General features: G+C 44.1%; 1 protein-coding gene across 1 annotated transcript in view; it reads left to right on the top strand.

Annotated features, from left to right (window-relative positions):
* Window positions 1-24,167, top strand: part of tnr (tenascin R (restrictin, janusin)) — a 179,705-nt gene that overhangs the window by 39,216 nt on the left and 116,322 nt on the right. The window contains exon 2 of the mRNA XM_056420767.1: window positions 12,944-12,997. The gene's annotated coding sequence lies outside the window, so the exon portion shown is untranslated. The remainder of the gene's footprint in view (window positions 1-12,943; window positions 12,998-24,167) is intronic.

Raw genomic sequence — 24,167 nt, 5'->3', positions numbered from 1 at the left:
TCCTCCCGCGGTCAGCGCTTTGCTGCAGAATTTTTAAATCCGGATGTTCGGGTCCCAACTCTTTCAGCCTCTTCTTGTCAATATCTGACCGTCGATTGAAAGGTGTTTGGTGTAGAGATACCAGAGTTTTCAGTCGCCGACGCCATAATAACATAAAGCTTCTGCTAGCTATGTTGCTCGCGTACCTCCGTGGAGCTCTGGGCAGCAGGGTTGCCAGGTCTGTGTGACACAACCAGCCCAAAAACCAGCCCTGTATTGTAATATCTACAAAGTAACAACATATGTTTAGTTTGCCAGCATTAAAAGCAGTTTTCCCTCAAGTTATTTCACCTAGGTCCTAAAATGGCCTTGTGTAATTAGATACAGTATATTATCATAAATAAAATGTGTGTACGTGCTGATCTGGAGTCAGTTTGGTAGGATTTGGGTATGAATAAATTATTTCATTTAAAATATGGATTTTTATTTAAAGATATTCATGTAATTTGCATGCAAAATAGGTCTACCCGAACCAAGGACAACAAATTCAACCCAGCAACACTTCAAAGTGGCCCGATTCCGCAGGAAAACCGCGGACCTGGCAACACTGCTCTATGGGCTGAGGAACATACGGGTCTCTGATCTGCCGAATAATCCAATCGCGTGCGCACATTTGTGCGCCCCAAGATTCCCGGTTTCATCCGCCAATGTGAAGCCGGTCATTGCCAAAACGACTGAAATGTTGTATCGATGCCGTACACACACGTTAGACCAGCGCCTCGAAAAGGGAGGGCTTCTCTCCGTGATAATGGCGATATATTATATTTTTTCACATTAACTTAAGTGGTTGTTGACAGGGGCTTACGGTCTCCCACACACATTTAGCGCGTCAACACGGTATATTTACTATTTAAATGATTTGGCATATAATGTTTTTTGACAAATTTTTTTTTTCTTCTTTTTTTTTCATCTCCAAATTTTAAGAGGGGCGGCGCCCTAGCGCCCCCTATGGACGAACCGCCACTGCCAATAACATTGACCTTCTGTCAGCGCGCCGACAGAGATGGCCCCTTAATCACTGTCAATATTACAGCTTCAGGATTTAGCCATCTCACGTTTGACCCCCAGAGGGCACAGGATATGAAGCTTATGGCTCCGCATGCAATATCCAGCCTTTGCTTAAAGTGGCCTCATGCACAAAGCGACGGCACCTCTCAGGTTCTGCTTTCCATAACTCAGGGATTGTTTCACATAGTCGTGATGTTAAGACACAATATTCCTTTATTTGTGGGGACATTTCAAAAATCACTCAGAGCATCAATGAAAATGAATATAAAACACAATACTAAAAACTAAATACTTATACTAAATACTAAATATACAGGGGGAAAATAAAGTAAAGTGCTGAGTAAAGTGAATCAGCCGGTGGCTTAAGGAGCTGTGCAGAGCTGCGAGAGCGTCCTGCACGGGGTGGGAGGTGTGGTTCATGCACACAGAAGAACATGCCTGCTCATAAATGACTGAAAAGGCCTTCAGGTATGGACAATATCTCTTCATCTGTATAACTATGTTGTCAACAAGGGCCGACGTTCGACTTCAAGTCGATTTAACCCCTGGGCTCATCAAATCAATCCTTCTGTCAATCAATAAATCAACAAATCAGATCAATAAAACTCTGAAACGGCGTCAAAATACATTAGGCTTGTTTTAATTTAAAGCTTAAACAACTGGGAATCTTTTTGAAAAGCTTGAATAGATGACAGATTGTTGGTCTGTGATGACTCGATGCTCCCCCTTTATTACCTAAACTGTGGCAGCACGCCAAACTCAGTTTTTAGAGTGAACTGCAAATATGAGTGGGCTTCACAAAACATTCCCCCTTGAGTGTCCAGCCAGCATAGTCTCACACAATCATTTGTGAAACATGTAACCCAATGAAAGTAATTGTTATATTAGTAATTCTCAATTGATTTATTAACCTCGTTTTCCGTAAGTGTTAAGACACTGCAACCCTTACAGTCAAAGTGGTGATTTTCCAGTTCAAGTCATGATGATACACATATGATACACGGAGGAAAACACACATCTGCGTGTCCATACACGACTCGTTCAATCGAGAGTTTAACCTTTATCAACAACAAAGATGAAATGCTGACGGGCTTTTTGACAGTGTCGTGGCGATTGTTTGCAAAGCGAAGGTGTTTCACAAGGACACTGAAGCCGCCGTAAAAAGAACAATCTAAAACGCTTCAGCTGCTTCGCGAAGTCATTCGACCAGGCCAGAAAAGACCTTGACCGGGAATGAGACCAAACACCTGAGGGCCAGTCACACAGAAGACCTGGCGGAGATCATCGACATCTCGCTGGGGACGATCAATGCAATCAGTGCAGAACCCCCCCCCCCCCCAAAAAAAATGGATGCTTCCATTTTGGAGAATACATGAATTAGACCAGGGGTCAGGAACCTTTTTGACTGGGAGAGCCATAAAAGCCAAATATTTCTAAATATATTTCACTGAGAGCCATATAGTATTTTTAACGTATAATAAATTAAATATGTCTTGCTTTTAATGCGACTTCTGGTGCTGCGGGGGGGGGGGGGGGGGGGTGCAGGTGACTATTTCTTTGCTCCGCCTCGATGCGCACACACGCCGGCATCGGAGCTCTGCGGTGCGAGACGGCGAGCCGAGAAGTGTTAACGCGACACGTAGAGACAGAATGACATGCTGCTGTGTAGAGACGATCAATAACAGACGTTTAGTTTCATAAAAGAACAAAGACGTCTTTAAGAAAAGGACCTGACATTACTTCTGCTGTAATCTGGCTCGATAGAAAAAATTACAGGGGGGCGGGCGGAGTTTTTCTTTTTTTAACTCAAAATTGTCTGGGAGCCATATATGACTCGCGAGCCATAGGTTCCCGACCCCTGAATTAGAGGGATAAGCATCATATTTCACAGATTAAACATAAGCGATCCCGTCGGTCGTGGCCTTGCCGTCAGAAACAGAGACGCTCGTCCGTTATTCAGGTGATGTGCGATGCCCCCCCCGATGTGCCGTGCTGTTCTTGACGGACATGTTTCTGCTCTGATTAGAAGAGCGAGCTCACACCTCAGCACAGTGCTCATGGATTCATGCGCTCGTGTGTTTCTATCACACATGCATTTACGGCGTGAGTAGGGTTGCTACCACACTGAAAACATGAATGTCATGTATTATGCATTTCAGTGAACTCCCATATCCTGCCCCTGTGATGACCAAACTGTCACTCAAATAGCAACTCTACCAACATTGCCAAAACACAAATGTAACTGTACACAAAACATTGACATACTTATCATGTTTGTACATGTGCTATAGTGTTGTGTTATTTACCCAATTCTATTCAGCCCATGTGCTTTATGATTGTAGATAATGCATCAGCGCATTCACAATCATTCTATTACAGGAGGAATATGCACGGCCTCCTTTCAGACTTTTCATTCCAGCCCTCCTCCTTTCTCTTCTTCATTCAAATACTGTCATGTAACTCTGTTGCCGTCACGGCCCGGGCTTTTCTTTCTTATCGAGATTCAAAGCTCATTATGAGTCATACGAGATCTCCTTTGAGCAGCAGATGAATCTAATTGTTTTGACGCGGTGCCATGCTGGCTCATTGCTTGCTGTTCCTTTATTTTGCTATAATGACAAATAACAAAAAAGTCAGTCATCAGACTCATCCTTCCACCTACAAAATATTAATACATGAAATGAAAACGGATAAAAGCTGCACATATATGTTGGATTTTTTATATCTTTACATATATCTTATTTTTGGTTTTGCAGTACTTTTACAAGAACACTTTATTATATTCACCCATATACAGCTCCACTCCTGAGCTATTCTGTGGTCCATCGTCATATCTATAGTCGATTAAGTTACCCACACAACTCTCTTTAACCCTCCTGTTACCTTTACATTTACTGACATATTTTACCCTCGGGGTCAATTTGACCCCAGCAATTAAAACCTCCAGAAAATTATTAGAATTAATATTGTTTCCCAAGTTTAAGTGTGAGGTACTTTATGTTTGTTTGTTGACTACCTAAATAGCCCTTTAAATATATAAAAAAGTTGATATTTCTTATATGTTTGACAGTGAAAAACAGCCTGGGGTCAAATTGACCCCAAAGAACACCGACATTAAACATTGAATGGGGTCAAATTGACCTGAAAGGTAACAGGAGGGTTAAATACCTTTAAGGGAACGCAAAAGCCTGCAACGATGTGTGTGTCGTGTGAATCAACAGAATTAATCATTAGATGGTTGTGGCAGAATAATACAAATAATAGATCTAGCACCCGTCCAGTTGTTTTACCAATAAATACATTTATTTTTAAGCTCACCAGGTTTTCAAGTCTTAATGCAACACAATGGTGGTTGTCCATGTTTACCCCAATACACACACATGGCTCACCATAATTCAAAATAAAGTAGCACTCATTTTATTTGGACTCTGCAAGGGAGACTCAGTATTGTCGTTGTCGGGGTGCATCCAGTGTCTGAACGCGGAGACACCGACGGGCACCGGGAGCATGGAACGTACAGCCGGCTCTTTCAGGAGTTCAGATAGAATAATGGACACTGACATCTATTTATAGTGAGAACAGCCAGCGACGGCGAATAGAAGGCTGAGCAAAGGGGGGGAGAGAGAGAAGAGCCACTGGCGGCGCTTTTTGCGTAAAAAGCTTTCATGTAGCGCAGAGAATGTAACGCAAAAAGATTGCACTTGCATTTCCTTTGGATTTTTATATTAAAATTCTTAGATTTCCTGTTTGACCTGAGAAAATGACGAAGTTTCCAAGTGGTCAGTGATTTAATTAAGACGTCGTTTTAAGCACGTGGCATTTTTCCTTGCTTGGCAGATTTTGGAACGGCAATGACGACGGGGAATAAAAGAGGAGAATAAAGCTCCACCGGGTGCTTTGGGGGGAGAGCTGAACAGGGACTGTGAAATATGGTGTGAAGCTGCTGTTGGGCTTTTCTCCGGGGAGCCCCTGAGCGGAGCCCTGGATGCACAAGATGAATGCTTGAGATGCTCACCAGCAATTTGACACCAACATCCAAAACCATGTCTTGAAATGTTCTACCCCCGACGCATTTGTTTTTTTTCATTCCTCGACTGTTTGTAGTCGGTCCGGTCGATCTTCCAATCACTATTCTGACCACGACATCTTTTACAATCCAGAGGAGAAACATGTTTTTTGAATCGGACTCTCTGGGCAACGCCATATGATTTATTCCTCTTTCTTTAGACATATCTAAGAATTATGCCCCGTTTTAAGAAAATCCCCGAAGATACTAATTCATATTCTCTCTATGATTGGACCATCAATACTGAGGGTAAGTGAAGGTCGCTCTGACAGTTTTACGGGTTGCCAGGTTTGCCTCACAGAGCTCCGTCATGCCGTTTTTACCGCATTGCTTAGCGCCAGACGGCCAGTTCAAAAGATAACAAATACAATCAAAGCTGCATTAGACTGAATGTGACCTCGGCTCACTTGTTCCTGATAATACAAAGAAGTTTAGTCTGATCCTAATCGCCTTTCAAACACAACCTGTGTATTTATCAGACTATCCTGGAGAGATATACGTGACATGAAAGACTTATTGTCCTTTAGCTGTAACTGAGATAGCCACGGTGACTTGTTTGTGGCTGATCGCAGATCAATACACAAGCCCTGTGAACATACAATGGATTCCGGCACTGACCTTTTCCACTGTTTCTGCAGTCAGAAGCAGGAGCAGTAACACGACTAAACGCTTTACAAAAGCTTTCACATCTGTTATGAACGCTGGAAACATCCAGCGGCTGATTCAGAGCTTTAGAAACTGAACAATGCATTTTCTGTCTGGCCACATGAAGGATGAGATGAATATTTCTTCAATGTCCACACCTCAGTGCGAGGCTGCTTGTGTCTTAATATGACATCTTTCTGCTCACCTGTTATGCATATTTATAACATGCTAGTGGAAAAAAAGGTTAAAGACACACATCTGGATTTGTGCTCACTGCCTCCTCTTTGATTGGAGATCCAGATGTGATGCTGTCCATGGTGCTGAACTACAGAACTCCTTTTTTCAAGGGAGGGTGGACTCTCTCTCTCTCCCTCTCCCCTCTCTCTCTCCCTTCTCTCTCCCCCCCTCTCTCTCTCTCCTCTCTCTCCCTCTCTCTCCCTCTCTCTCCCTCTCTCTCTCCCTCTCTCTCTCCCTCTCTCTCTCCCCTCTCTCTCTCCCTCTCTCCTCTCTCTCCCCCCTCTCTCTCCCCTCTCTCTCTCTCCCCTTCTCTCTCCCCTCTCTCTCTCCCTCTCTCTCCCTCTCTCTCCCCCTCTCTCTCTCTCCCTCTCTCTCTCTCTCCCTCTCTCTCTCCCCTCTCTCTCCCCTCTCTCTCTCCCTCTCTCTCCCTCTCTCCCTCTCTCTCTCCCCCTCTCTCTCCCTCTCTATCTCTCCCCTCTCTCCCTCTCTCTCTCTCCCTCTCTCTCTCTCCCTCTCTCTCTCCCCCTCTCTCTCCCCCCTCTCTCTCCCTCCCTCCATGTTTCTCTTCTCTTTGCCTCATCATCTTGTCCCTCTCTGTTCGTTCTGGGAACAGTTAATGTTTTCCAGCCACTTAAACTCGATGAAGTGCTGCGGGAGAAAAGAAAAAAAGTATTGTATGTGATTGAATGGTCTATTCCACCCTTGTGTGACCCCTCACCTTTCAATTACTGAAATACAGAAATAATTGGAGAGGTGAGAAAGGAAATACAAAAGCCTCATTGACCTTAACCTGCGAGACAAAGGTTACCAAAGGTCTTATGCAAAGGTCTGAACACATTGTCTGTGATTAAATGCTCCGTGGCCCCGAGGGCTGCCGCACTTGACCTGTGTTGGAGACGTCTGTAATTCTCTCTTTCTATTTCTGCGTCCCGACGACACCGAATGGACAGACTCTCGTAGAATGAGTTTCATAAGGACGCACGGCAAAACAATTGTAGCCTGTCCACGGCGTAGTAGACGGGTGGAAGTGTAAGCACTGCGCGCCGTCCATGAAATCAATGGCCCACTGCGCGGTGGCTGGCTTACTCCCCTCCAAACACATCCAGGCGGTGCCATAAAGGATGTTTATTAGGCTGACAAGTTGACACTGCAGCTCCTTGTCATGCTCTGATAATAGGGGCCAGGCGCAGACCGGCGGAAGCTTCAGCTGGTGAGGAGACAGACAACCCCTCCAGTGGGGCAGATAAGAAAGGAGAGGAAATACGAGAGGAGAAGAAAGGGCAGATGGAAGAGGGAGGGTGGTGTATTGGGGTAGATAGTGCGTGTTTCATGAGTGGAAGGAGAACAAGAGGATGGGAAAGAAGAGCCAGGAGAGGAGAGACAAGCGATGGATATAATGGAGGTAGATGTGCTTGAGAGTTGACACGACTAAGATTATGTCAAAAAGAACGGTCATATTTCTCCTCGACTGGCACATGGAGGTCTAACAAGAAGTGTGTGTGGCTCGCGGAGCGCAAACAAGTTTCCTCTGGCCTCCGTGTTTTTGGGCCAATAGAGCTTACGCACAAGGGATCCCGGCATGCATGAATGGCGTGACATCATTTACTGATACTTCATACAGCACTGGGCCGAATGGATCCCATTCTGCTGATGTCTCCTGTAATTCAGTCCGTCACTCGACCTGCTACTCCGCTAAAACCACCTCACAACACAACTCTGCTTCACTTTCCATGACATTCTCTTTGTTTTCACACGGATGTTTCCGCATAACAGAGTATTCGATGCATCGGACACATCATAAAATGCATCAACAGCTTGTTTTAAGAAACTGTTTGCGCTCCATCTCTCTACTCTTGTCTTCTCCGTCGGTCTCCCGTAACGAGTGGCTCTACGTTCGCCCGGAGCAGATGCACGCGATGAATCGGCTAATTAACGGCACCAAAGTTGGTCCCTTCACAATATTGCGGGGAAAACAGCTTCAATGAGCTTCATCGATTCAGCCCCGCGAATCGTTACTCCTCCCAGAAAGGCTGACCTTGAAAGGCAGCAAGGTCGTTTTGCGTCGCTCCGCACGCAATGAAACCACGAAAGACGCTTTTTGATCATCGATTTTTTTTTGTGTGTGGCGTATTTAAAATTAGTTTCATGCAGACTTTCTCAGCACTCCAGCCACGACCTTCATAATTCCCATTTCACTCACGAAAGCAGGTCAGAAGCAAGACGATGAGCGGATAGGACGAGATGTGGCTTATTTCCTGCCAACTCATCATAAAATAGTGCAGAACACATTTTTCCAAGGGTCAGTCCTTTTGAGTCAGCTCTGCAGAGGGAAGTTTCCCAGCAACATGGTGTCATGAGGGACAAGAGGACGGAGCTCGAGGAAAGTGCTGCAAAAGAAGCTATCTTAATTAAAGCTGGCAGATTTACTCGCCTAGCTGGGTTTAAAGCATCGGCGGCCCGGGCCGACGGGGGCCAGAGTGGCGCTCGTGAAAATGACTCACGCCAGGCCGGGTTGAGAAAGAGCCCGAGAGGGACGGGCGGGGGAATTAAGGTGGGCAGTCGGAGGGCTGCTCTGTAATGAGGACGAATAGCTGAGAAGTTTGTCGTTTGACAGAGGGCCCTGGAAATATGCAGAGTGCAATACTTTCAGCTGCTGCGACATTCCAGCTGCAGCACGCCACTTTTGAGAGAGGGGGAAGTGGAGGGGGTGAGATAGCAACCAGGAAAACCAATTTTAATAAGTACGAGCAACTGAAATATGGCTGTCAGTTTTCGATACATTTAGATTCCAGAAAATATGGTAAATATCTTTGTATTTTAAATGCTAATACTATGATAGCGTATCAGGGCCACTGTAATGATTTACAAAAGGAAAACGAGAATTATCTCTCAGATTGAAGTGGCACGATTATGGGGAAAAAGCTTGCAAGGCCGAGCGAGGTGAAGGTCCTGAAAGATACATTAATGTCTTTTTTCATGTTGGCTCTGTGTTCTTTTATGACCACGACTCAATCGTATTGTAGAAGCGTCTTTTTGTACAAGAAAAGCGCTATAGAAGTCTCAATTATTATTAGAAGCTATAGGACAAACAACTTCACTACACAAAGGCAGGTGTCTTTTTATTTTAGCACACGCTAAAATCCAACTGTTGAGAAAACACTGAAGCTTTTCAGGGACCTTGCCCGACGGTCGCCGTGTCAGTGCGAAGGGAAAACAATGCAGGAAGGGCCACGCAACGTAGAGGGACGCCTGGAATAACCTCCTTAGTCTGCCGCTCATGTGGCCCCGGATAAGTGGATGAGGATGAATGAATGGATGGAGAGTCCACGACAATACAACGTGTTCTGCACCCAGCGACTCGCCTTACGTTTAAGGCCGGCAATTGTTGTGGGAGGACGTTGACGCGACAATCTTAACGAAAAAACCACAAAGCTATTTTCATTCCAACGGTTTTGAACTTCTTTTTCTCAACATGAATCTTGTAATTTTGAGCTTTTTCTCTGGATATTACTGCTCCCTTTCCAAATGTGCAATTGCATTTCTCTGCCAGTGCACTCAGGGTAACGACGGTAATGATTCCATCCACCGGAGAAAGTCAACTTTTGTAACATTTCTCATTTAAACCAATACCTCAGTGTGAGCCCACGTCTTCCCTGAGAGGATGTCTCATTACGATCAAACGAATTGAATGTAGCTTTTCCATAATTGAAGGCAAAGTTTGAATGTAGCGTTTCTCTGATAACTTACAGCGCTGCAAATGATGTTCCCTCTGGTCCACATGCTGTACTTATTGCACTGATGTGATACAAATCAAATTCACTCTTTAATGTTCTCATCATTACGAAATATATTTTGCAGACCCAAATGTAAAGTGCTGGTGATGATCCTAGATTTCTGTGTTCGTATTTTGCTGAAGATGTATTGATCTCTGTGTGCGTCTTCATTTCATACGAGCTTGGTGTCAGGACTCAAAAACAGGACCCAAGAGCACGACTCCAAAATTCAGGGCAATCAAAAGGGTTTATTTTTACATAGGAAGTCGCCAAAAATTCCAAAGAAACAAAAGTACAACATAAAGTTGCTGCTGAGCAGGAAACTAAGATTGGGTTTAGAAAAACAGAAAATCACAGCTATGCTGGGAAAAAGACTTGATCAAAGTACAAACAAAATCACAACTATGCTGGAACTGCAAAAAAAACAAAAGACGACACTAACATGAACAGCGCTTACTTTGACGAGAAGGATCAGGACGAGACAAGAGACAAGACGATCATACACAAGACACAGGTAGACACAGGCTTAAAATACATGAGGAAATGGGGAACAGGTGGACACAATCAGGGAAGACAATCACACTAACGAGGAAACACCGGGGCAGGAAATAAAGTTTCTGAAGCGAGAGAGGACAGTTACAACAAAATAAAAGCGGACATGGAAAACAGGACTAAAAAATCAAACTAACACAACCGACGAGACATGACACTTGGTGTCTGCTCCTCGACGCTCATCCTGGAGCGGCAGCGCCTCCAGCCCGACCGGTCTGTGAGGGGCCGCATGGCCGTGCTCTGCGGCGGTGTGGGCAGCCGTCACACACACGCACAGTACATGTGTAAAGTGTGGCACATGCAGCAGCTGCTCTCCACGTCCACTGCCAGATTTCAATGGTGGTGAGGAGCCAAGCAGTGGGCCGTCATGTGATCGCGGGGTGCGGCCGCGTCGCTGTGTGTTCTTCTGTCTTCTCGGATTAGAAAAAAAAAGAAGCCACCGTCTGCCTCTCTCGTTCTGTCACTCGCCCCTTCAAACTCTTGGATGTCCCCAGGAATGAACGAGTGATGGATTCAACCCTCCTGTTACCTTCACATTGACTGACATATTTTACCCTCGGGGTCAATTTGACCCCAGCAATTAAAACCTCCAGAAAATTATTAGAATTAATATTGTTTCCCAAGTTTAAGTGTGAGGTCCTTTATGTTTGTTTGTTGACTACCTAAATATCCCTTTAAATATATAAAAAAGTTGATATTTCTTATATGTTTGACACAGTGAAAGGGGTCAAATGACCCCAAAAGAACAAAGAACGTTAAAAACATTGAATGGGGTCAAATTGACCCGAAAGGTAACAGGAGGGTTAAAGCTTTGGAAATAATAATGCCCCCATCACACTCTCTCTCTCTCTCTCTCTCTCTCTCATGTAATCACTGTCACTTATTCCATCTCTTTGTGTCTTGTAATTCATAATCATAATCATCTGTAAATTCCCGTATTTATTTTCCATACCAGTCATTTTAGAGGCTCTTTTATAACTAAAAAACAAACAAAGACATTCAATCACGCATTTGCTCGGCATACAGAGCCACATTAAATGGTGCAGAACAATAGATGCCATTTAGTCAGTGAAAGCCTAAAAAAGAAGAAGATAAACACTGTACTGTTATACTTGTATGTATATGAAAATGCAAAGGCAAGAACCGACTCAGGTGTGTAACTCGCGCGTCTCGAGTCCCTCGTGCCACTTAAGAGAAACTAGAGACGTTCTCACAGTTCATCCTCCTTGCTTCAGATCAATTCTGAGTTTCATCCCACTGATTGAGAAAGCCTGGCTTGTTTTCCAAAGTCTCATTTTCCGCAGAGTGGTTGGCTTCATCTTAAAATGTGGGGACACCGCAGCGCAGAGAGGACTCTCAAGAACGGTTTGTTTCTCCTCCCTGTCTCTTCAACTTTGTCTCCTTTTTTAGCCTTTTTTCGTTTGCCTTTCTTCACTTATCCGTCTTCTTTTGAGATTATACAGTTGGGGGGGGGGAATCAGATGCGCTGACTATGGATCTCCTTCTGTGCCGCCTTGAGTCTCTTTGTTGTCGTTTGTAAATTAAACACATTGTTGATTTCTTAAAGAAAATCTGTTTGTTGATGCAAAAACACATCCTGCTCTCGCTCGATGTAAACGTGGTTCGACTCATTTTAATGTAAACATCACAAATCACTGCAGCCTTTTCTCCTTCTCTGTCCTTCTTTGATTCTACCTGCGTCTCACAGGCGATGAGAGATAAAGGTCGAACTCAGACTTGAGTCTGACTTGACTGAGGTAACGACATACTTATAAACAAAGTAAACCATCCCACTACTCGTCACATGCTGAATATAACCTGGATACGATTGTTTTTTTTAATCTCTTTCTGAAACATGGTGGAGTGGAGCTTTACAGTTTGACCTCAGGCTCAGTTAAAACCACTCAGAGAGATTGATCACAGCTACAGCTGAGCCTGCGTGTGTGTGTGTGTGTGTGTGTAAAAGCCTTCATACAGTATGAGACTCAGGAGTTTTAAAACTATGTTTACTAAGTGCTTGAACTTGACCAATCACTGATATTAGAGCTAAGTGCTGGAACAATATGGCTGCCTAATTAAGATGATGAGAGGAGCTCATAAGACGAGTGCCTTTATGCAACAGGAAAGGACATATCCTGTAATGCTGGCACACACACACACACACACACACGCACACAGCCTCTATGAAGAATCTTAATCAAGTGCTGGCTCATGTCTCAAGTGTAAAATGAGTCATTTCTAGTGTCCTTCAAAACTACTGAGGATGCTAATGAACACATGTTACCTTACAGCGTCGTCACACAGGACTGTATGGCTCTCTCATCGTAATACTGGAGCTTCCACCATCTTATCCATCTGAGACTTAATGTGTTATTGTGTACATGTTGATGTTTGTATTGTGCATATGGGGCTGGGGACACACTGTAGCACCGACAGATGATGCAGTTATTTTCATTTTTTTCATTTTATTCTTTTAATCTTCTTGTTGTATGTTTCTGTTTCTTCCAAACAAAAGACTTTTTGATGAACAATTTTGGAAAAAGAAGTGTGACCTGATTATTTCGTATCCCCGTTCTCCTCACGTCGTTAACACATCCACTCCCTCTCTGCCGTGTGTCTACAGCCGCCGCTCAGAAGACCAACGCCACCACGATCAACTCCGCTTGGTGCCCTCAAGGTGCGTTGCATATTCAGATGCATGATACAGCAGACCTTTGTGCATGCACGTGTGTGTGTGTGTGTGTGTGTGTGTAAAGGAGCTCTCCTTCTCATTATGTATGAGAGGCAAAGTGTGCGAGAGCCACACACTGCAAAGGAAAGCCACTCAGCGTGACGCCCGTAATAACGACGAGACGTGACGAGAGGATCCTTCTCTTTGCTTTGTCGATCACGTCGTAACGAGCCGTTTGAAAGCGGCGGCGGCACAGCTTCTTCCTGTTGATCTTCAATGTCTTCTGAAACCCTCCTACATTGGCTCAGCTCGGGGTTTCTCTGTGAAGCTCAGATATACATTTGTTCTCCCTCCAGATAAGCCGAGGCCCATTTGCTATCTGTCTGTTTCCCTGGATACCCCCTTTAGCCACCTTAGCATTGGAGCCCAGCCTTTCGGCGCTGCTCCAATCACTGTGCTCCACATATCTCAATAATCTAGAGCCTCCATTACTCTCCTTGCCATAGCGTTACTGTATGGCGGACTCCATTGAGGTAACGGATTAGCTTCCCACTTCCGCAGCAGTATGTCATCATGTTTTTGCACAGTACGTTTCTTCATATCCGGACTTGTTTGCCGACTGCCTCTCAGTTGAGAGAGATTAATCGGGCTGGTTTAGCTGAGATTTAGTAGTCCTGGTTTAACCCAGAAACTGTCCAGGCCTCTGTTTCACTGCAGACGGCCTTCTCAAGAGGGAAATGAGCAAAGTATAAAGTGAGGACCGCACACTGCATGAGTGGCCTCGTCTGAAGCTCATTTGATTCAAATGCGTTGTCGAGAGGAGGAAGTTAATAGTTCGGGAGATAGAGCAGAAGATATGGGAGAAATGAGGATAGGGAGAAAAAAAATCCCCAGTTTTGCGTCATTCACATTTCTTCTTAGCGTTGTCAAACCGAGTAATTATCCAACACATCAAACGATCCGACAAACCCACTCCATATTAATGAGGATGAAGAACAACCATCTCATTCACACATCAAGGGTCTGACAAGGAAAGTGAGATCACTCATTATTCGTGTTACTCAGAGATCTACATTATTTCTGACAAATTTCCCAGAAGTGGAGATGAGCGAGTCTCAACACGTCTCCATGGACCATGGCGAAGTAACATTGTATAAATGACAGAATGCATTGAAACACATTCGCTGGGTTTATTGATCCATTATTGGTGCTCAGTGGTCACATCCCTTTCAATAACAGTGGATTGAATCAGGAGCCAGGACAAAAAATTACGTGAACAAAATGTATCTTTTTCAAAGAAGCTTATTCAAGGTCAAAGTGTCACTTGGAGCAAGACTTTGAGTGAAACTATTATAGAACTTACAGTAATAAAGAGTCTTTTCTCACAAGACACATGACCTTTCTTTATCTTCAATGTTTATTTTTCTCCCCTCAATTTCACAAGATGTCAGCATTGTTCAACACTCCTTTATGAATCTATTAGATCTGTACTTCCAAATATCACTGTGGTGTTAAACTCTGCTTTGACCCTGGCGGTGAAGAAGCACTTAGTTTGGAACTCGCAGCGATGGCCAGAGAGGAGGAAGGAGGCGGCGCTGCATGTTTGCCTTTCTAATTAGTTCTCAGAGGAACCCGACCATTGATTGTTGCAAATGCCCATTGATTTTTAGCAGGGCTCTACACTATTTGACGTTTGTGCTAAATGCCACAAGACAAATGACGTCCGTGTGTCGGCGGTGTCTCTGACATCAGTTCCTCTTTTTGTGTTTAGAGTGTGTGTGTGTGTGTGTGTGTTGCTGCATATCAATGTGCGCATGTGTTAAATTAAAACGGGCCCCGGGTGTCTGACGAATAGGAAAGTTGCTGCATTCATTTTGGCTCGCGCAGCCTAATCGAGAACCATCGATCCGGCCGTGAGGAAACGGTGTGCTTACTCGCACATCGACACAGCCAAAGGTTATCGGAAAAATGTTTGTTCTCATCGGATGAAATCGCAAGACTCTGCTCCCTGTGGTCCCGACACAGCACCGTGTCAGAAGGTCAGAAAGAGTGCGACAATTAATCAGCAGGCGTCCTTCAATATCTGTGGTCACGCAACATTATGTGTTGCCACAGTTCAATACAGACTATTTATTGGTGAATGAAATGCCTGCAGTGCATATGTTGAGATGATGATGACACTGCACTTTACTTCACATCAAGAGCCAGTGGAACTCATTACCTGATGCGCTAATTAGTATGAAAGTGTGAAACACTGAACGTATACTTCCAGTGTTTTCCATACCCTTTACACAGATGGTACTGTATCATCTTTCTGATTCATATTTTTTATTTTTTATTTGCTGCTTGCAAGATGTGAGCCGTGACTTTTAGTTTATGATTAAAACCGTCTGCGTCTTAACAAATCCCTCTATTTTTGTTGAAGGGCTGTGCTCTGCCTCAAACACCTCCCTGAAGCAGATGCCTGACGCCCGGCATCCAGCCCCGCCCCGTATCCCTTATCGTTACCATCAAAACGGTCTCGGCGGCTTGAATGGAGATAATTAATTTGAATACGCAACCAGCTGCTCGTCTCCTAAGTCCGAGCCCCCCGCGGCGGACATTGGCGTTAGCAGGATCCTAACGATGTGAATCCCAGACGGCGTTCGATGTGACCCCCGAGGGCTCTATCAGTGTGTTGTGAGCCAGCGTGTCTGTGTCCAGGATATTGGTTCCAGTCCCTTGGTTTTCCACATCAAGTTTTGTGATGTGACAGATATTTCCACTGAGGTTCACAGCGAGCTCAGAGCTCGTTGGCCAACGGGGCCGTCCGTTTGCCCCCTGACCTCACAGCACACCTTAGCCCACGCTAAGTGTGTGATGTGTTTAAAACTCAAAGGTGTCAATCTTGTTCCCTTGATACACCTAGCCAGTTGTAGTGATGCCAACCGGTCCTACGCTGGTTTGACCTTCTATTAGCACATACAGTAGGTTTGAGAATTAAAGACATACCGTGGGTACGGAAAGTATTCAGACCCCTTTAAATGTTTCACTCTTTGTTTCATTGCAGCCATTTGCTAAAATCAAAAAGTTCATTTTATTTCACATTAAAGTGACTCAGCACCCCATCTTGACAGAAAAAAAGGAATGTAGAATTCTTTGCAAATTTCTAAAAAAAGAAAAACTGAAATATCACATGGTCAGAATTCAATTCAATTCAGTTTATTTTGTACAGCCCATTCTCACGAATTACAAATTGCCTCAGAGGGCTTAAGTGGTGATTCTACTCAATACTGAGCAAAGGGTCTGAATACTTATGACCATTTGGTATTTAAGTTTTTCTTTTTTAATAAATTTGCAAAAATGTGCAAAAAAAATCAAGATAGAGTGCTAATTAGGGTTGGGTACCGAAACCCGGTGCCAATGTGGTACCGGTTCCAATACAACCGGTATTACCCGGACCGAAACGCAACGCACATTTCGGTGCTTCTTTCCGGTGCCTGAGCCGATTGAAATTGAAAAAAACTATTGTTGTGAACTTCTCTGGTGACTCCGCCCTGTCTGCAGGTTACGAGCCTCTCATATTTAAGTTTGACAGCGGAGGCTGCGCCGTGTGTGACTGCGTGAGCCCGTGTGGAGCACACCAGCGTCAGGCTGGACGCGACGGGGAGACCGTCACCGGTCCCCCTGAACACGTGGAGACCGATTATGACGAGCAGCCGTAACTCAGATTAGTACCGTATCGTTGTTTGCAAGTCTTGCATTCATAAAAGTAGCCCAATAAATAATAAATTAGCCATTATAACCATGCTTAAGCTAGCTCGTAGCTAGCGCTAGCTACGAGCGTGACAGTCTGCTAGAAGATGTGTTGATGTCCAGCGATCCCGGCTGTATACCCGGTGTTACCGGGAATATAATGACGGAGGAATAAAGACCGTGGGGCGTCACTTTGTTTCAGTGTAACTCTCGCTGTCAGCAGGGTTGCCAGGTCTGTGTGACAAAACAAGCCCAATGGCCAATCAAAACCAGCCCAAAACCAGCCTAATGGCCAATAAAACCAGCCCAAAAACCAGCCCAATATCAGAACTCAAAATATGCCCATAACCCCTTCATGATGCCCCCCTGAGATAGGAAAGTGACCCACTGCGAGCGGATGTGTCGGCGCGTACGTGCTGATCTGGAGTCAGTTTGGTAGGATTTGGGTATAAATAAATTATTTCATTTTAAATATGGATTTTTATTTAAAGATATTCATGTAATTTGCATGCAAAATAGGTCTACCCGAACCAGCGGACAAAAAATTCAACCCGCGGCAACACTTCAAAGTAGCCCAATTCGCTGGAAAACATGGACCTGGCAACACTGGTCTCCAGGGTTGCTGCGGTCGTCTCCAGGGTTGCCAGGTCTGTGTGACAAAACCAGCCCAATCAAAACCAACCCAAAAACCAGCCCTATCAGAACTCAAAATATGCCCGTGCCAAACCATATACACTGCTTTTAAAGTGTGTGTATGTGGGCGTGTCCCATGTCCATGTGTGTACGTGCTGATCTGGAGTCAGTTTGGTAGGATTTGGGTATAAATAAATTATTTCATTTAAAATATGGATTTTTATTTAAAGATATTCATGTAATTTGCATGCAGAATAGGTCTACCCGAACCAGTGGACAAAAAATTCAACCTGCGGCAACACTTCAAAAGTAGCCCAATTCCGCGGGAGAACCGCGGACCTGGCAACACTGGTCGTCTCTCACTCAAAGGGGAACATACGGGTCTCTTTGCCTCGTGTCCAGGGGGGAAACAGCGCCCCCAAAGACTTGTGGCCAAAGATATATCGCATCGGAACTACCATAGAGACGTCTTTGAAGCGAGCATTGTGACGTCACTCAACCCACCAGTTCTAACTGGTTCTGTGCTTTGAAGTCACCTGTGACGTCACGGAGCAGCGAACCAGACTATGTAATACGAGTGATTTCTAGCAGGCGGCACTGCTCCTTCTTCGGAAGGAGTGGGGCGGATCTGTGAGTCCCGTAGGCAGTTGGCGAAAGTTCTAGGGATTTGCCTGCCCTCCCCTGAGTGTCGGCCATTACCGCCACACGGGGGGGGTTTGTAGGCAAATTTCCTAAACTTTCCCGGGTGTAGAATCGCCTACACCTTCTGCAGGTGTGGGGGGGGTTCGGTTTGATTCACCTCGTGTGTCTCTGCCATAAGAATCCCTCACACCCCCCCCTGGGAAGGGAGGTTTGGCCGATTCACAGAATGGCTTAATTCTAAAATGAAAATAAATAAATAATATAAAACAAATGAAATGAATAAAAAACGAATTAAATACAGTATATATATGCATATATATACACATATATATATATACACACACATATATGTATACACATATATATACACACACACATATATATATATATATACACACATATATATATATACACACATATATGTATACATACACACATATATATATATATACACACATATATATATTTATATATATATACACACATATGTATACATATATATATACATACACATATATATATATATACACACATACAGTGCATCCGGAAAGTATTCACAGCGCTTCACTTTTTCCACATTTTGTTATGTTACAGCCTTATTCCAAAATGGATTAAATTCATAATTTCCCTCAACATTCTACACACAACAACCCATAATGACAAAGTGAAAACTGTTTTTGCTAATTTTTGCTAATCTGTTAAAAATAAAGAACGAAAACATAACATGTAGTACAGAAGTACAGGGTTGCCAGGTCTGTGTGACAAAACCAGCCCAATGGCCAATCAAAACCAACCCAAAAACCAGCCCAATATCAGAACTCAAAATATGCCCGTGCCAAACCATATACACTGCTTTTAAAGTGTGTGTATGTGGGCGTGTCCCATGTCCATGTGTACGTGCTGATCTGGAGTCAGTTTGGTAGGATTTGGGTATAAATAAATTATTTCATTTAAAATATGGATTTTTATTTAAAGATATTCATGTAATTTGCATGCAAAATAGGTCTACCCGAACCAGCGGAGAAAAAATTCAACCCGCGGCAACACTTTAAAAGTAGCCCAATTCCGCGGGAAAACCGCGGACCTGGCAACACTGGCTGTCAGAAGCAAAACTTTATTTGTCACATGTCATGTTCAGTACCTCTGATTGGTTGTTCTCTTTGCCCATCAAAACAGTGACAGGTTAACCCTATAAAGTCTGCACATGACAATACATATCACATCATATAATGGAGAACATATATTGTGTATGTTAACAGTCTGATATCCGTTGTGTGTCGGTGCTCCATGATAACGGCTTCTACAGGGAATATGACCAAAGAGGTTTTTAATGTCCTCATTGTGTGTTAATTAAAAAAAAGTATCGGTTCAGGCACCGTTTAGGCACCGGTATCGTTTTAAAAGTATCGGTTTAGCACCGGTATCGGAAAAAACCCAAACGATACCCATCCCTAGTGCTAATGAGAAATAAAATGAACTTTTTATTTATTTTAGCAAATGGCTGCAATGAAACAGAGTGAACATTTTATAGGGTTCTGAATAATTTTCCGTACCCACTGTGTTTCTGGGTGACAATAATAATTCTGTCCCTCTGAACGTCTCGTGACTCTTGCTTCCGGTCAGCTGGCTTCGCCGTGGCCTTCGGATGTGTTGTCTCAGCAAATGGCCCGCCTTAATGGGGATCTCCCTTTGTCACTGTTCCTGTGAGGGCGTTGCATAATGCAACGGTCCGCCCTTAGCAGTCATTTGAATATATCTTGTCTGGTCAGCAGAGAGAGCGACAGTGACAAAGAAAGAGTGTCCCAGACAGAGAAGTACAGAACGGCAAAGGGACGGAAAGTAAAAGCAAAGCAATGAGTTAGAAAGTCGGCGAGGCGAAGAGAACAAGGGGACGTATCAAGAGCCCGAGAGCAAGATGGATGGGAAGACTGATTGCAAGAGAGAGGGTTGTACAGTGCAGCATCTATGTCATCGGCTTCAAAAGGACCCCTAATGTGATTTGCATGGGTAATGACACAGGCAGCCCTCTAATGTTCAGTGTTGCTTCACTTCTCGCCGTTCTCTTGATGCGGCGTGCACCGCCGGCCCCATCCTGATTAGCGAGCGGTTGGAGACGTTTATTTTGAGTTGCCTAGAACGTAGACAGACGGTGATGAATGGGGACGGTCCTCCATCATGGCAGCAACAACAGTCCCAGGGTCGACTGTAGCGTTGGCAGTCATGCTGTCACTACATCACACACACACACACACACACTCACACTCACACACACACACAGTTTATTTCCACCCAGAGCTCGCATTTGGTGTTTTTAAAGAAATCTTGTGGATCATTGTTTCCGTTTTTTTCAATAATAACGATGGTGATTTCACACACCGATATCTCATCTGCTATATCAGACACATTCATCTGTATGAGCTGGCCTGCCCGATCCCCGCGTGACACCGGATGCCGGCGATGACTCCACCCTGTGCATCGCTTCTGTGAACAAGGCGATGTGTGTCCTGATCATTTGTGAGCGGATCATTTCTACAGAGCCAAGCCAAGTTTGTACGCTGCATATATTGTTGTTCATTTCAAGAAGAGAATCCCTTTACTTTTACTAATCAAAGAAAAAGTGTTATACTATTGCATTGCATGAATGTAACATTGCCCACGGAAGCCATGTGAGGAGCTGGCTAACATCCCTTTTAATCGATGTTGATATCCTGTATCATTTATTTGTTGTCTCTTTAGTTTGTTCAATCTTCTCCCGACAGAACACACACATCGCACACACCGACGTTACACAAGGAGCACCGTGTTCAGGCTGCACTACAGCGCTGGCTCTCGCCTGTTTGAGCAATTTCCATCAGTTTTGCAAAGGAGATTTAAAAACACATAACTCAAAAAGTGCTTCTCAGTCTAAAGAGCCCAGCACATGATGGAGCTTCCTTCTGGAGGGCACAACAACAATGCACCTCAGTAGAATCACTTACACTATAAATCTAGTTAAAAGTGGAGGTCTACTGTAACTCCCTCTGCTTTTACTCTCCACTGCAGCTTAGCTAAAGAGCTCTCCTTTGTCTCTTTCAGAACAGCGGCTGTATTTCATCATCTGTGATTTCACAGTTACCTTCACCCTCTTTTAATTCCTCCTCCTCCATTTCAGTCGACCGACGTTCACATCTTTCTGTCTCTTGGATCAGTATCTTTCTGGCGTTCACCCCCCTACTTTTGTTCTCTGCGTTTCTTCTCCGGCTCACTCACTCCCCTTTCCTTCCTCTAAGAGGACAAAGTCGAATGGCCCACTAGCGTTTAATTGCTGTGGTTTTTATGTGGTCTGCTGTGAAGTAATAGCCACTCAGCACTTCTGTCCACAAGATAGATGCAGCCGATGCTCGTCTGGGACTTTGTTGCGGTGTGGGAGCACACCACCCAATGGCTCAAGAAAGTGCAGGTGAAGTAATAAAAGAAAATGGTTTGCTGGTGGGGGGGGGGCGGGGGGGGGTACCACAATGGATTTCATTTCCTTATTGGAAACAAGTCACTCAGGGTCACGTACACAAGCGCACGCAGACTCACAAATACAGAGACACAGCGACACACAGCAACACACACACACTCTCACACACACACACACACACACACACACACACACACACACACACGCTCACTCACTCACACAGCAACACACACACTCACTCACTCACAGCAACATACACCTACACACTCACTCACACAGCAACACACACACTCACTCTCATACACTCACTCACTCACTCTCACTCACTCACAGCAACATATACTCACTTACTCACTCACTCACTCACTCACTCACACAGCAACACACACACACTCACTCTCATACACTCACTCACTCACTCACAGCAACATATACTCACTTACTCACTCTCACTCACTCACTCACACACACAGCAACACACACACACTCACTCTCATACACTCACTCACTCACTCTCACTCACTCACAGCAACATATACTCACTTACTCACTCACTCACTCACACAGCAACACACACACACACTCACTCTCACTCACTCACTCACTCACTCACTCTCACTCACTCACAGCAACATATACTCACTTACTCACTCTCACTCACTCACTCACTCACACAGCAACACACACACACTCACTCTCATACTCACTCACTCACTCACTCTCACTCACTCACAGCAACATATACTCACTTACTCACTCTCACTCACTCACTCACACACAGCAACACACACACACTCACTCTCATACACTCACTCACTCTCACTCACTCACAGCAACATATACTCACTTACTCACTCTCACTCACTCACTCACTCACACACACAGCAACACACACACACTCACTCTCATACACTCACTCACTCACTTACTCACTCTCACATACTCACTCACACACTAACTCACACACGCACACACACACACACACGCACACACACACACTCACAAACCGGGGTTCGAGAGAGCAGCCACTCGTTAGCAGCCGTCTCTCTGTGACCGGTCCACCAAAGTGCTCCGGCTGTTGGACAGGTCACTGTGTGGAAGCGGTCACAGTGTGACTCTCACTGGATCAATAGTGGGAGAAGCAGGAAATGAAAAGCAATGCTCGGGTCCTTTCTGTATTGAGCTCATCTCTGGTGTGACGGAACGTAAACAAACGTATTATTTGCCCGGCCACATTAAGATCGCATGTCCTTCCCTGCGGCGCCTCTGGGGCTTTACGACAACACAACACACTCACACCAGTGTTTCGTGGACATGCTTGTAAGAAACCTTTAAATTATGATTTTACATAGTCTACATGTTACTGTCAAGCTTTTTTCAGACAATTTGTAGGAGTGGTCGGTAAAATCGACGCGCATACTGATTGTCGTAGTGTCACTTATATTTCCCTTTATTTGCGGAACAGCAACAGAAACATAAATTAAACTCATACTAAACATAAATTCCTCGCTTTGTCTAATGCTCTTAAATACTGTTCAGCCATTCATGCGTTCTTAAATGCGGTTGAAAATAATAAATCCTTCCGCTCTCACAATTATTATCCTATAATGTGCAGCATTTATAATCCAGTCTTTGTATATACAGTATGTACATGCTTGTTTGTCATTTAATCAATGATGTATAATAAGCTTGAACATTAAGGAATGATAAAGCCTTTTAATGAATCAGCTCAACAACAACAACATCATATCAAATGTGTCAAGGCAACTATTAATTCACAACTACCTTCATGTGTATGCTGTCGGTCGATTTAACTTGTCCAAGGTTATCAACTGTACCAAGGGAATATAATAGGAGTACAACTGCCATTGAAATTCCACCATGCTTATACGCTGGTTACATAATATATAACTTACAGCAGCAGTGTACTATGCTGTGACAAAGAGATTGAGGCTGATGCATTAAGTTGTTAATTATTACTCTGGGCGCTTCATATTATTTAAAATATTACCGGCAAAACCTTAATGGGAAGTTATCCTGCAACAGTAAACATAAAAGCGTCCGCCACTCTTATCATCCTGCTACGTTGCTATTGAATAATCTCCTGTCCTATACTATTTTTCTCTGGAAGTAAACATTGTAATTAAACATTAATGTGAAGCATTTTAATTAAAAGAAGACAACATGGAAATATTTAAGGAAACAGGAATGAGAGAGAGAGAAAAGTGGGCGGATAGTTCACGATGAGAAGGTGTGCTTACATTATGCAGTCGTCCGTGTGGTGCGGCACAAGATATGAAATACACAATAGTTACAGTATAAAACGAAGTTTAAGAGCAACAGAATGAAATCATGTCACGTCACATTGCACTGTGTCATATTTTTAAATATTGCTAATGCTGTCTTCTCAACTAGAACCTGCACATTCCTCACAATAATAAAACAACAAAAGGTCCTCGAGTGCACAGAGAGCCTCTGCGTTCATGTGACACTGCAACGAGGTCCCAAAAACAACTCTGACTGGTTGGTAAGAAGTCTGATGTTTCATATAGAGTTGCAAATGCTGCGTATGTCAGTGCTACATGGATTTAACAAAACGTTAGCGCTGCTACATACATCATCCACATCCTGGGAGTAAATGAAGTATGGATCACAGTAAGTTATGTGATTACCTTGGAACTGAACCATGTCAGAAGTTCACTGAAGAGTTTAATTGCTATC

This window comes from Pseudoliparis swirei, chromosome 8, assembly GCF_029220125.1.
Source record: "Pseudoliparis swirei isolate HS2019 ecotype Mariana Trench chromosome 8, NWPU_hadal_v1, whole genome shotgun sequence".
Classification (NCBI taxonomy): domain Eukaryota; kingdom Metazoa; phylum Chordata; class Actinopteri; order Perciformes; family Liparidae; genus Pseudoliparis; species Pseudoliparis swirei.
The sequence above is the reverse complement of the archived record's forward strand: the minus strand, read 5'-3'. Positions and strand labels throughout refer to the sequence as shown.